Raw genomic sequence first — 16,280 nt, 5'->3', positions numbered from 1 at the left:
CCGTAGTCATATAGCTCATAAGTAGCATAGTTTAGATTTGAATCCAGCCAATCTGGTTTTAAATCTATGCTTGTAACCATGCTACATTTGATAATTATCAAGAAAGAACTAAAGAAGTCAACTTGATTATAAAAGAGTTCTTGAGCTCTTGTTGAAGATGCGTAGAACTATAATACTCAAAACCAAATGGCTACAGATTCTATAACTCCTGCAAAAACAGGATGGATGCTGATAAAGTAAGCCTCATTGACTTGTATTTTTCCATTTCCACAAATCTAATTCTTATTGTGTGATATGTGTATTATTGTAAAATAGTTCATTACCTTGATTCCAAACTTTCCTGATAGAAGGGATGTTTTACTTTTTTTGGTAGGTTTGCATATCTATGAATTTGTCTCAGTCTTCATTTTACAGGATATTTTAAGTTATTTATAATTCTAACTTCCAAGTAAAAAATACTGGGGCTCAAAGAAGTTAAATAATTCACTTTTATGGCAAGGCTGGGAGATTCCATGATTCCCAACAGAGAGCTCTATACATTTTATTACAGCATTCCCAAATTAAACAGCATGTGAATGTCAAATAGGGGGTAGAAGAGAAGTTTTTAAAGACACTTCACTTCACCAACTTCTAAACTGTGATTACCAAATATATTATTCTTTCTTGTCACCAGTATTGAACAAAGGATCATTTCTGATTCTGTTTTGTTTATATGTCAATGGCTCTGATTGAATTTCATTTAAAAAAATGGAATTTTTTCAAACTTCCAAGGTTGTCTATTTTTTTTTCCTGATAATAAAGTCCTTATCTTTGAACTTTTCAAACCACAGCCAGGTATTATATTCCAGGTAGGGTGTCTTTTCTTCTATTTCAATTTCCCTCAAGTCTATATATTTATTCAAAAGTCAGGAGACTTTGAACCCACTATGAATTATGTATGGGGATAAGATAAAAGAATTATTCTGAAGGGAACAAATCTAGCTTCTCTATATTATATAGAAATATTTTGCAACCTAATTTCACTGGAGGTTTTTTTGCCAGTATTTTATTTTGTATTTATAAGAGTTTTGTTTTTGATAAAATTTATAGTGAGGTAAAATGTTAAAAAGAAAATTATTGATTACATAATTCCCCACTAACATCAATATGATCAAATATAAGTTGTTTGGGTGCTCAATATTTTTTTATATGAAAATGTTAACTTCAGTCAGAGAATCCTTTGTTATCCGTGAAATTACAGTCACTGCAGGAGTCATACTTGTTATTGCAGGTTCTAAGGAACAATACATAACTAAAAAAATGAAAAAAGAAAAGGAAAAGAGAGCGAGAACTCACTACCACTCTGTCGTAAAGACTTTTGTTATCATAGGAAAAAGATTTAACTTGCCTGGTAATTAAATTGTGAGGAAAGACATGTTCTTTTTTCTTTTTTGATTCTAAACTGAGACTTTTTTTCTTTTTGCTCTAAATAATTATCCATTGCAGTAGATATAAATATACTAAAGCCTGAGAGATAGGAAAAGATATCCCGTATTTTAAAATTATTTTGAAGTCAAGCTATTGTTATAATCAGAAAACATATTTAAATTTCATTTCTCTTGGTAAAATCAATATAAAGACTGTTTTCTGAACCACTTTCAGGAGACGCATGCAAAAAAATTCTTCTCTTTTTGTTTATATGATGAAGTTTTTTTTTTTTTTTGCGGTACGCAGGCCTCTCACTGCTGTGGCCTCTCCCGTTGCAGAGCACAGGCTCCGGACGCGCAGGCTCAGCGGCCACGGCCCACGGGCCTAGCTGCTCCGCGGCACGTGGGATCCCCCCAGACCGGGGCACGAACCTGCATCCCCTGCATCGGCAGGCGGACTCCCAACCACTGCACCACCAGGGAAGCCCTGATGAAGCTTTTTGTTGATATTCATAATGTGATTTAGTTTATCGTATTAGCATTAATAGTTTTCTAAGTATAAATAATATAAGGGTAGAAACTATTTAGATAAATATAAAGTATATAATACATAATAACGGTAAAAAGTTTAATTGTTATACTATTAATTACTAATAAAATCAGCATCCTAAATAACATTCTTACAAAACTAGCAATGAATGATAGAAAGCAGAGATAATTCAGATTCACACAAATGGTGTAAAATATTTTTGAATCAATAGGAAAGTGTTTGCTTTATGTATTTTATTCTGAGGTGTATCTTGTAAAATAATGCAGGAGTGCATCTTTTTACTGGAATTTTGAGAGGATACTCGGTCACTTGAATAACCTATTCCTTTTATCTTTGCCTTCACCATTTGTTGTTTTTAGTTATAAACTTTAAGGTGAGCATATTTCACAGTAATAAGAGAGACTGGAAAGATGCAAATTTTTATTATGCAAAAAATATTCTTACACACCTGCATTCGTGGTGTTTCATCCATAAATATCTTTCTCACTCTCAACATTGTATTCACCACACTTTCTGACTAGATTTACTGCATTCCTACCCTTACAAGTGTCCACACTAAAATATGGTCCCATAGTTCACACCAATAAAAATAGATTATTTTAAATATCTTAGGGCTTCCCTGGTGGCGCAGTGGTTGAGAGTCCGCCTGCTGATGCAGGGACACGGGTTTGTGCCCCGACCCGGGAAGATCCCACATGCCGCGGAGCGGCTGGGCCCGTGAGCCATGGCCGCTGAGCCTGTGCATCCGGAGCCTGTGCTCCGCAACAGGAGAGGCCACAGCAGTGAGAGGCCTTCGTACCGCAAAAAAAAAAAAGTCTTAGTCACGTTCTTTGTCAGAAACCTAGAAGAGCAAAAAATCTTTCATTTCAAATCTCAAAGGTAAATGTTATTATATTTCTAAGTGTACGTGTGTGTGTGTGAAGAGAAAATGAATTCTCCCTGAGAATAGTTCCTGCTTGCACTCGCCTCTGATTTGTATTGGTGGACGTGGATTCACAAATCTTCAGACACTTATTGAAGAATATAAAGGTAGGCTTTTTAAAAAATGTATTTTATTGGGGCTTCCCAGGTGGCGCAGTGGTTGAGAGTCCGCCTGCCGATGCGGGGCTTCCCAGGTGGCGCAGTGGTTGAGAGTCCGCCTGCCGATGCAGGGGACGCGTGTTCGTGTCCCGGTCCGGGAAGATCCCACATACCGCGGAGCGGCTGGGCCCGTGAGCCATGGCCCTGAGCCTGTGCGTCCGGAGCCTGTGCTCCGCAATGGGAGAGGCCACAACAGTGAGAGGCCCACGCACCGCCAAAAAAAAAAATGTATTTTATTGAGGTATAGCTGATTTACAATGTTGTGTTAATTTCTGCTGTACAGCAATGTGATTCACTTATACATATATTTATGTTCATTTTCATATTCTTTTCCTTTATGGTTTATCACAGGATATTGAATATGGTTCTCTGTGCTATACAGTAGGCCCTTGTTGTTTATCCATTCAATATATAATAAAGGTAGGTTTCTGTAATGAGGTTGATTCACTTGAGCAGGGCAAAAGTTAGTCATCCAATGGATGAAGGAAAATAATGTTAACTGTAGTAAAGAATTCAGATAAAAACAGATGACAGTAAGAATCTGAATGAATGGGAGGAAGGAAGGTGAAAGAATGAAAAGAAATAAACAAAAATATATTTACTAAACTAAAAAATAGAAACGTAAACATTTTGTGTTTCATCTATAGTTTCCTGTCAGACCATCAGGATTTATTTCCCTACACCGTTTCACAATTTTTGTGCGATGCATGCTTTCCAGGTACTATTGTCCATCTGATAAAACATCTCTGATATTAATGCCTAAATGCCTCTTGACACAATAGCTCTTCAGAGTAAATCTGTCATTTCATAGTGCCATTACCAAGGCAATCTAGCACTGTTCTTATATATATGTGTGTGTGTGTGTGTGTGTGTGTCTATGTGTATGCACAAATTAGCTATATAAATATATAAAATGTTATCAACTATACTTCAATTAAAAGTTAAAAAAATATATATATATACATAAGTTTGGTAAACTTATGTCTTATCCTTTGATTTACAGCCCATCTCCTGAGACACAGTCCTCCCAAGCCTCTTTATACCAAGAATTTTCTCTGCTGTGCCTTACCTTCTCCCAACCACGGTCTTGTCAGGTACATGTTGTTATTCTCATTTTGCAGATCAGAGAGTTTGCATAATTGTCTGAAAGCACACAGTGAATAAGTAGCAGAAACAGCGTGCAAAACTGTGTCTGTCTGCTCTTAAAATGTTGAGCTTAACACACAGAAATGTATCTAATGAGGATTTCAGACTCCATAGCATTCATTAGTGTTTATAGTTTGAAGCCCACAAGGTCCTAAACTTGTCTGTGTCATCTCATTGGGCACTGTCAAGTGATCTCCCTCTGCACTGGGTTGGAGACAAATAAAACTCACTGCCAAAATGTGCTTGAGACAAGGATAAAGGAATATATATATTATTTTATATTTATAGATATATTTTATATCTCACAAAAGCACTCCCTGTTCTCATGAATCACTCTCTTTTCTTTGTTTCCATACCGAAATAGAACACTATAATATATTGCTACACCAATGGAATGTAGGATAGAGATTGCAGAGATTTTTATAGTTTCTGTTCCCTCCTAGTTATTCCATCAAGAATCAGAGAAGGCTAAGCTGTATTTCAAACCCGCTAGATCCAAGGTAAAAACTGTATGTTTTCCCAGAAATTGTATTTCTGAAAAATAAATTGAATGTAAATACAAATCTATAAACCTCATATGACATGCATGACACAAAATTTCCATATAAAGAAAGTCTATGGTAAGTTCTTCCATAGATTTACCAATTATTTTTATGATTGGATTTATGTTTGAAGAGACTTTTGTAAAAATAGCGCATGCTTATGTTTGGGTGGCTGTAAATTAAACATTCTTTGGACGGAGTGACAATTATTTGGGGGGTTACAGAACTAAATGAGAACAGGAGACTTTCCCCCACTCCCCAATGTTATACTTTTGGCCTCTGAGGCATGTCTCTTTTTGCCCCTATTCATAAAACTGAAGTGTAAGTTGCTTTGCGAATAAGGTTTTGTGGCTAATTTTTTAACAAAAACCAAATATCATAGACCATACCTGATGAATTCCTCTATGTGAAAACCCTTCCAATGGTTTCCCATTTCCATTGTGATAAACTCGTTTTTTATTGAAGGATCTTATTTATCCAGGGAAAGTGATATGATCAAGTATCTATTTTACTTGACATTGCATTTTCAGCATTTCTACATATTATTAAAATCATCAAATTTCAACACTCAAATCTCAAGTTATGTGTTGTTGCCTCAGTAAAAATATTCCTTAACCCCATTCTGGGTCATGAAGCTATGGGATGTGCTGTCATGATGCTATATATCTTTCTTTTATAACACACTATGCTATTTTTAATTATACATTTTTTAAATTATTTGATTAATATCTTGATTAATTTAGTTTAACAAAGACAAAGATTCTAATGTTGCTCACCACTGAATCTCTCAAAGCCTAGCATGGACTATATTAAGCTGTGATAAATGCTTAAATAATGTATTTTTGTTAATGACATCCTAAAATGTCTGTGAATGTTGAAAGAAATTTACAGCAAAATTAGGCATTCCATGCAGTGTGATTATAAAAATTGTGCTACACCCTTAATAATTATCTGTATTTTGCATGCTTTCTAAATGTACAGTATGTCATTTTATAATAACATTTTTAAAACCAAATGCATCAAATATAAACATCCATATCAATTATTTAGCACCACGCACAAAATTCACAATAAAACTCCTTGTCTTGCATATCAGCTTCTATTTTCATTATTTTTAAGATACAATTCCATTCCTTTGGCAAGTGCCCCAACTATGAATTGATATTTTAAAATCAAACTTTGTTTCTTCTCTTGAAAACAAGGAAGTTGTAATTTGTCTCCTGTATGGATGACTTGATTATAGTTATCTCACATAAACCACGTCAATCCATTCATACTGACTTATTTATGACCTATAATGTAATGATCCAGCTGGGTGCTAGAGACATAAATGTAAGAAAGACATGCTTTTTTTTTTGCCATAGATAAGTGCTTAGAATAGAAGTCATGATTTTAAAAATTACATGGGAGTAACTGCTCGTAGAACATAACGTCTGATGTGATTTGAAGACTCAGGCAAAGTTGTAAGCTAGTCTAGTGAGTACACAAGGTGTGGGATGAGTCTAATCACCTTTCAGAAGAGTTTAAAATTGAGCAGAGACTTGGAAGAAGAGGAAGGATTCATCAAGAATAAAGTGGGAACAGACTAGGTTCCAGGCAAAGGGAACAGCACATGCAGTGAAGTGGGAACATAAAAGTGCCTGCTGTCTTCAGGAAATAATAATGACAAGGGCGTGGCCAGTCCATATGGCACCCCGGGGAAGTGTTAGGAGACAGCCTTTGGGAAGGGAGTTGGGAGCCAGATAATGAAGCAAATCTTATGCCACACTAAGAAACTTGCTATCTTGGTACATAGGAAATTTTACTACAGGAGAAAGCAGAATGCATTCCAAATACTGAAATTGTTCGTTTCTCTAGATCGTTGCCTCAAGAACGTAATGGAATCATAAAGCTGTAAGACGTATGATCATGCATTCTAGTCCCATATTTGTGAAAGAGTCAATGATTTTAATGTACAAGTAAAAATTCACTAGTAAAAATGCTTTGGTAGCATTGAGAGTACGAACTGACATTTTCCACACCATTCCTTGCAGAATTTTAAATTCCTCTTTTAATAATAATGTTGTATTTGCATGTTAATGCACATTAAACTATTTTGACCTCAAAAAGCAAATTCTTGTGTTTAACAAACAAAAAAACTTCAGTTATGATGGGATAATATTTTACTATTTATTTTCAGTGTTGAGTATGTATCGTTAGAGATACTTTAGAATCAGACAAACAGTGGTTTAAATTCTCAATGGTTTAAATTACCCACCTCCTTATTGTCTGTGAAATGCCCCTTATAATGAATCTCTCTCAGCTTTTATTTTGGTGAATAAAGTGATAATAATATCTGCCTTCCAATAAGTCATCAACCTCACCCTCTCAATCAGCCCTTACTTATGTCTTACCTAGAAAGAGCTGAAGTATAGTCTGTGTCTTTGGAAGTAAGAAGCCTATGGGTTCATCAGAAATGGACCATGCCCTTGGTAGCACTGTGTGCTCCATCAGTGTTTGTCAGACTGTGGATGCTTGGAGAATTTTTAAGGGAGAAAAAAAAATTATTGCCTTAAATCCTTTTTATCTTCACATTACTGACTATATAAATGTAAACTCCATGTTATCATCTCTATAACTATTATACAACTAGAGAAACCTACAAATATAACTATAAACTCTTAAATTTAAATTGCAAAAAATAATTCAATATAACACATGCTATTATTTTGCTGAAATCAAACTGCTGCCATTAGGGGCTCAATAATATTTTATGAACATATGCGTGGACGCAAAATAGAGTTCTGACTGATGATATTCAGGTTCTACTCTGACATTTTAGTACAAGTGTTAGCCACCAGGTTATGATCCCACCATTTTCTTCTGTTTGATCTATAGTTTCTTCATTTATAGTGTTCCCAGATTATTTATCATTCAATTAGTTTAAGTGAATTGTTTTACAGTAAGTCTGCCTCTGTGTATTTTCTTTTTTTTCTTTTTTTTTTTGGCCACACCACAGAGCATGGGGGATCTTAGTTCCCTGACCAGGGATCGAACCCGTACCCCCTGTAGAAGTGCAGTCTTAACCACTGGACTGCCAGGGAAGTCCACCTGTGTGTTTTCATTAGTCTGTAATGAAGTAACACCTTTATGCATCAATAAAATCTGAAATATAAGTATACATATTGATACTAAAATTTTCTGACAATAATTATCAATATAGTTGATAATTATATAGTTGATAGCCTAATAATTACACTGTGCTTTCATTAATATTCTATTTTAGTATAACATAACAGCATACAATTAAAAATATGGAAGTTTTATGGATACTAGAAAACACTTCTGCTAGTCATAAAGATTCTGACAAAATCTAATATAAAAATAGAGTTCTTTAAATAACTAAAGTAATATGATGCTTTGTAATAAAAGTTCTTTTAATACTTGATCACTTCAAATAGTATTATGCTCTTAATAGCATCTTCATAAATTAAAAAAAATATGAGAAAACTCTGAGATACCTTTTAAACAACATTCACAAAACGTTTGGATTTATTTTTCTAAGACTCAGTTTCATTTAACGTATTATATTGAATGCTTATCATTATTTTGTGCCACATCCCATAGCCTCCAAAAAACAGTTCATGAAAAGAATTAGGTTTGAACCATGAGTTCAAGGAAATAATTTTTGTCATGATAATGCTTAAGATTTATCGAATGTAGAGTAAAGGCATTTTATCTGATTTCAATTCTCATAACAATCCGAGGTAAAGATATCTGATTTTAATTATCATAATAATATGAGGTAAACAATATTATTGGTGCTTTGCACATGTAGAAACTGAGGTTAAAAGAGTTGAAGTAACTCACTAAAGTTCCACAGTGAAGGAAAAACATATAAAGAATCTAAAACCAGGCCAATGTGACTCGCAAATCCCTGTTCCTTCCGTTGTAGCAATGGGTGTCTAATTTTTCATGACTGTTTTAGCATATATTTTAATTAAAATTATAAAAAATATGAAACTAAAAATTCATCTGAATAGCCGTGCTCACAAACCTAAAAAGGCAATTTTAGCACTTAACATGGATTCCCAGATCTCTTCATATTATAAAAGCATGCTAAGGAATCTCACAAAACTGTATCATCATTTCTTATGGGCAAAAACAAAATTTGTATCTTTTGGTTATTTTTACATTGATATTTCTAAACATAGAAACAGATGTGCAGGAACCCTTAGGAAGAATAAACTCCACTGATAATGACCTTTGCTTTGCTAAGCTAAAATATACTTTTGACATCTTGGCAGAATCAAGTTTACAGACTGGCAATTTTCAAATTTAGGATTAACTATCTTCATATATATAAATACTTATTTTTCCTAAATTAAACACAAAAACATTAAATCATTTATTTGTCAGTGTAAATATTGCTAAAGAAGTATATACCAGTCAGAAATACGATGGAATAGGAAGTACCATTTCCTCACAGAGACAACCTACAACAATATAGGGACCAAAATGTCTTGATGAGAATTGCTGAAATCGTGTAAGAAGTTCCAGTACTCCATGTGTGTGCAAAGCCAAGAATGTCAGAGAAGCCATTTCACTTTACCCTCAGTCACTCCGGACACAAGCTGACACAGCTCAAGGCCACTGGGAGAGAAGACTGCTCCTAGCCTCTCCCTTGGGAGAGCAAGAGAAGGGTGGAAATGTGGGCAGTCCTCTAGCTTTTTGAAGAGCTGTCTGAGGGACTGATTTTTGTCTGCCTGACTCGGAGCACTGATGAAATCAGCATGGTTTGGATGTCTGGGGGCCACTGAAAGCAAGGGAGAGTGGAGGAAGCTTGCTGTGATACCAGAGGGCCAGCAGTGGCACAGATAGAGGATGAGTGTGGTTCAGTATGATTGGGAGAAGGATCCCAACTCATGACTTCTCCTTGGGGAAGAAAGGAAAAGAGTAGAGCATGTATCTGGGATTCTGGTTTTTCAGAGGGCTGCCCAAGGGACTTACTTTTGTCTCACCTGACTCAGGGGGCTAATAGGGAGCTGGCATACTTTGGATGCCTGGGCCACTGAGAAAAAGAGAGAGCAGAGACCACAGAACCTGCTGTATCACAGATGGACACCAGAGGGAGCAAGAGATTATGAACTCCTGAAAAAGAAACCAGGAAACCTCTCCAATTGAGAAATTACACTTACAAACTCAGAGAATTGTCAGTCTGCCAAAGACGTTTCAGATGCTCCCTGAATCTCTAGCTAGGCTGAGTGGAGCATTGCCCTATACAAAAGCAGCTTACAAAGACTGAGAGTGGTGGCTATTTTTTCAAATTCATACAACTCAGAAAAAATCAAAAGACATATAAAGAAACAGGGACACATGGCCAAATCAAAAGAATAAAATAAATCTTTTGAAATCAACTGCCCAAAACAGAGATCTATGAGTTACCTAAAAAATATATATATAATTCAAAATAATTGTCTTATTTTGAAGACAAAGAAGCTCAGTGATCTACCAAAAGAAAAAAAATGCAGATAGACAACTAAAGAAAATCAAGGAAAGGATGCACAAACAAAATGAGAATGTCAACAGAGACAGAAACCATAAAAAAGAGACAAACCGAAATTCTGGATCTGAAGAATACAATAACTGAATTGAAAACTTCACTAGAGGGCTTCTACAGAATACATAATCAAACAGAAGAAAAACAATCAGAACTCAGAGACAGGTCATTTGACATTGTTGAGTCAGAGGAATAAAAGGAAAAAAGAATGAAGAAAAGTGAAAAAACCTTAGGGACTTATGCAATACCATAAAGTGGACCAATATATGCATTATGGGAGTCCCAGAAAGAGAAGACAGAAGGAAAGGAACAGAGAGCTTATATGAAGAAATAATAGCCCAAAACATTTAAATCTGAGGAAGAAAATGGACATCTAAATTCAAGAAGCTCTAAGGACTCCAACTAGGGTGAACCTAAAGAGGACCTGGAATAGCCAAAACAACCTTATGAAAGAAGAACAAGGCTAGAACCCTCATATGTTCAGATTTCAAAACATACTACAAAACTACAGTAAGCAAAACAGTATAGTAGTGGCATAAAAACAGATATGGAGATCAATGGAACACAATACATATAGAATAAACATTCATGTATATGGTTAAATTCTTAATCTTAATCAGAGAAACAAGTCAGATACCAAAATATTCTTGTGAACCGGGCCTTTTGACTATTATGAAGTTTTCCTAGCCTGTGAAACATATTGAATACTTAAAATTTCAATCTTCGGTACAATCCTTACAGGAGAAAACCATCTGCTCCGAAAATTTTCTTTACACGTGAGTTCAAACCAGCTTTGCCTTTTTATCACAACTGTAAGTTTGGAAAAATCACAAAGAGAACTTTTGCAAATAGCCTTCTTAGCAACCATCTGGGCCCATGGCTGTTTCTGGATATAGTTTTTTGAAAAATTTAGAAATTTATTTCATGGGTATTGGTTTATTTAAATGTATACTGCTTCTTCATTGGGTTTGGTAATATATATCATCCCAGAAGCATACAAGGGAATTTTATTTCATATATATTAACAAAGATTTGCCCCTAACATTGTCTTCTATTATATATATTTTTTAATATTTTGACTTTGTGCCCTTTCAAATTCCAAATAACATTTTATTAATGTATTTGGTTTTTTGTCTGTTTGTTTATTCATATCACACACATACATATGCTCTCCAATTTATTTTGATTAGATGTTTCTGATGAGGTTTAGAACATGCTACCCCAAACTATGGCACCTTGGTATACTGACTCTCTTAAGATGGAGGACTTTGAGAAAAGAAGAGAAACAAGGAGGTAACTCTGACATCACCCCCTTCACCCTTCTTCCCTGTAACAGGTCGTAAAACTCCCATGTGAAAGGCATTCTCCCTGTTCCAGGAGGGAGGACATTCTTATCACCTGAGATAGGAAATTTCGGGATGATAAATCTGTACAAACTTTGTTAAACTAACCTTCATCTTCCTAGTTACTACTTCACCACTTATTACTCCTATCCCCAACCACTTTGTCAATTTTTCACAAAACTGTTGTTTCTTTGTCTGAAAAGTATAAAAGTGTCCTACTCTGGTCTCTTCTTTGGTTCTCATGCTCTTGTTACATGTTCTATGTATATGTAAAAATTTAATAAAACTTTTATGCTTTTCTCCTCTTAATCTACCTTTGTCAGTTTAATTTTCAGACCCAGCCAGAGACTCTAAGAGGACTGAGGAAAACTTTTTCTTTCCCTATATGTCCTTAATTTTTTTGCACTTTAAAGCAATTTTTTCTTTTATTTATTGTTGCTTTCTAATTCATTAGCATCCTACTTCATCTTTAGTTAACTTACCTTTCTTCTTTTCCTTAATTTTCAAACAGTGAGTTAAATACCAAATTCTTTCCTATTAAATATTTTACAGCTTTTACTATTACTCCAAGTAAAGTTTTAGGCCCCACCCTATAGCTTGCTATGTAATGCTGAAATTTTTTCATGTGTTCTAAGAAAGAGAAATCAGATTTTTCACCCATTTCAGCTAGGATAAGTTCTTGTAACTAACTTACTTTGACATTAATATTTGTTACAATTTTTATAGTTTCATTTGTATTGTATAATTTTGGTCTTTCCAAGTTTGTTAAGAATTTTTTAATCTTCATTATGCCAACAAGGAGAGAAGGGGATCACATAAATATTTTCACTTGCACACATTTCAATAAGTCTATCCACATTTCTTTCCCAGACTTCTTATCAAGCGTAATTGCTCTCAAACACTGATTTGTTTGTTAGTTTATCTTAATAAGTGAATTTGATGAGCTGGAGATGATCCAGTATATGGGAAGGGTTAGAGATATAGGAGCAAGGAATAATTCAGAGAAAAAAATCACTGAGGAGTTAGGAAGAAATGTAAGTCAGAACACAATAAGAAGACTTGGGCAGGGGCTAGGATTGTTCAAAATAAAACAGCACATGATGGCATTGGAAACAGTTATTTGTTGTTTTTTGGTGGCAGAAAATTGTTAGTGTTCCTAAGTATCAGTCCTGGTTTTACAGAGAATAAGAATTAAACTCCAGAATTAAGGTATAAAAAAAGATGGTACATAAAAAAGATGATAAATATCAACTCATATATAAAAAAAGAAATAGACCTACAGACATAGAAAACAAACTTATGGTTACCAAAGGGGAGAAAGTTGGGGTGGGGGCGGCAGGATAAATTAGGAGTTTGGGATTAACACATACACACTACTATACATAAAATAGATAACCAACAAGGACCTACTGTGTAGCACAGGGAAATATACTCCGTATTTTGTAATAATCTATAAGGGAAAAGATTCTGAAAAAGAATATATATGTGGCTGAATCACTTTGCTGTACACCTGAAACTAACACAACAATGTAAATCAACTATACTTCAATTTTAAAAAAAGGTATACATCTGAGGAATTTTGTTACAGAATCTGTTAAGTCCAAATTCCTATGGTAGTTTGACAAGTCCATAATTTTTTACTCATCCTTCCTATTCAGCCTCTCATTAATTAATCAATTACACATTTCTCTACTCCATTTACAGGACAGACTTTATGTTGGGTGAACCATGTGGACACATCTTCTTGAACATGCCCTTCCTTCTGCCTGAAACATTTCCTCATATCTTCATGTGATTAACTCTTATTCACTCTTCAAAACTCAACTCAAATATTGCCTGTTAAAGAAAACTCTTGATAATACTCCTGGGAAAAGTTTCATTTTGTCATATCTCTATACTTTCATAACACACTGGATTTTCATGTATTGTGGCATTTTTATGTTTCATTTGCTTATTTACTTTTCTGGTTATTCTATTAGGCACAAACTCTTCAGAGGTGTGGTCTATGAACTTGAATCCCTAGGGACAAGTACAGAGTCAATATTCCATTAATATTTGTTGAATAAATGAATGGATTAATTAATTATTTTGCACTTGGGATTGAATTAGCAGGTAGTTGACACACCTGAATAAAGGTATACGTGAGAGGCTTCCCTGGTGGCGCAGTGGTTGAGAGTCCGCCTGCTGATGCAGGGGACACGGGTTCGTGCCCCGGTCTGGGAAGATCCCACATGCCATGGAGTGGCTGGGCCCGTGAGCCATGGCCACTGAGCCTGCGCGTCCGGAGCCTGTGCTCTGCAACGGGAGAGGCCACAAGAGCGAGAGGCCCTCGTACTGCAAAAAAAAAAAAAAAAGGTATACGTGAGAAAAATGATGGAGTAGAATTTACATGCATTTAGACTAAAAATGTTATTATCCTAGACTAATATAGTAAATCCCCTACATATAAACGAGTTCAGTTCTGAGAGTGTGTTCGTTAAGTCCAATTTGTTTGTAAGTCCAACAAAGTTAGCCTAGGTACCCAACTGACACAATCAGCTATATAGTACTGCACTGTAATAGGTTTATAATACTTTTCACACAAATAATACATAAAAAACAAACACAAAAAATAAAGAGAACATTTTTAATCTTACAGTACAGTACCTTGAAAAGTACACCAGACACGTGAACTAATTTACATGATTGGACATGCACGTTCACATCTTTGAAAGTTCACAACTTGAAGATTCATATGTATGGGACTTCCTGTAATTATAAAAATTTAAATAGGATCAGCATGAAAGCTATATTTTTGTGAAATAGATAAAGTGAATGTGAACCTCAACTTGTTACTCAAATCTCAGGACATTGAAATAATCTAATCTCTGCTCCCACTAATCTCCATCGACCCTCACATACACATCAGAAGCATGAAGTAACACTTTTAGGACGGATCAAATTTTCAATGAGTTTACAAAACTAATTATCCCAAGAGTTTCCCAGGGATGACATGCAAGTTGCTTTAATAAAAGGTTGTAAAAAGTAATGACTCTTCCGTGGTGCTATAAAACAATATTTTAACAGTGATTATTAACAGTAATTTATAAGTGCAGTCATAAAAATAGGGATGATAGGAATAATTGTAAGGTTAACTATTTTAAAAATTAAGTACAATAGCAAAAGGAAGTTCACAAAATGAAAATTTATACAGCGAGTGTTTGGAAACCTGAATTGTGCAGATATGAAGATATAACTGAGAGAACAAAGAGTGGGGTTGGAATTAGATAGGTCGCACCATTTTCTCCAGGTCTCAGTAATTGTAAAATTGTTCAAAGCAGTCTTCCAAGATGAAATGTTCTTTGATTTGGAGGACAATTAATAATACAATAAATTCCATAAATTGCTTTCTCTAAGCAGATTACTCTGAGTAAAGTTCTTATATATTGGCTAAGATCTTTAGTGTACAAAATTCTTGGAGGAATTCCATCAAAATATCTATGAAAATAAAATAAACCTACCATTTCATAATCAACAGAGCTTGCTGTTCTGAATGATGTACAGTAATTATAACTAAGCCTATGGATAAGGGATTGTGAACAATCATGTTCATTGCTGTGTCTCAACCCTGTTGATAACATCGGGCTCATATCAGAACGCAATATGTACAGAACTGTGATGTGAATGAGGAAACATCCAATAATTGAATTTTATGTGAGAGTAAATTATGCTGAGGTTGGTTGAGAATTTGGGCTAAGTAAGAGTTAGATAGTCACATATATAGTGAAGAATATTCTGATTAGAGAAATTATGTGTACAAAGATTTTGAGGAAAGGAAGTACTTAGAAAGATCATGTAATTAAATGAAAATGTTTATAGCTGGACAAGAGACACCAAGAACATCAGGCTGCAGAGATAATCTAGGGTCATATCCTAGAGGGTCTTTTGAATCATAATAAGAATTTTGTGTTTTACTCTAAGAGTTTGGAAATCTTTCAAAGTATTTGAAGCAAGAAATTCCATTATGTTATGTTATAAGCAGGGAAGGCTCAAGGTATTATTTTGAAATTTAACAATTATATTCCAAAGTTAAAAATACCTTTTGGTGCCAAATGTTGTGATGGTTAATGCATTAATTTCACTTTATGTGTAATTTTATTTAATGTAAAATAAATCGAAGACATCAGGCCATGCACACAGGCTTCTGAAATGTGAATCTCTGATATTTGTGGGTCACAGTTAGAATCCAAATTTAGAATCTCTCCTCTAGAATTTTAATAACTGTCAAGTTTGCCATAAACTTGGTGACAATTTATATTAGTGTCAGCTAAATGAATGTGAAACAGAAAATCATACATTAATTAAGTGGTAGCCACTTCAACCCTTTGTGGAGTGAGCACTAGAAATTGAAGAGTTTTGTATTTTCCCCTGTACTGTGAGTCTAGTCTTATGATTATTGTCTTTTATTTGAGAGCTAGTTAAGAGGGTGTTTTGGTTCATTTTTGAGAAACAATAAAAGGACCTATATTTAAACAGATTCACAGCAAAATTAAACAAAGGGGGTTTCTTGCTATAGCCATAGCTTTTAACAAATGATTACAAGTATTTAATCATTTCTTCTTGCTATAAAAAGATGTCAGATTTGCTAAGAAGAATACATTGAGCAGTGTGTCTAATTCTTGTCTAGCACTGAAG

The sequence above is a fragment of the Delphinapterus leucas genome, chromosome 8 (assembly GCF_059928025.1).
Source record: "Delphinapterus leucas isolate spDelLeu-1000000601 "Yukka" chromosome 8, BTC_Dleu_Yukka2, whole genome shotgun sequence".
Lineage (NCBI taxonomy): Eukaryota > Metazoa > Chordata > Mammalia > Artiodactyla > Monodontidae > Delphinapterus > Delphinapterus leucas.
The sequence above is the reverse complement of the archived record's forward strand: the minus strand, read 5'-3'. Positions refer to the sequence as shown.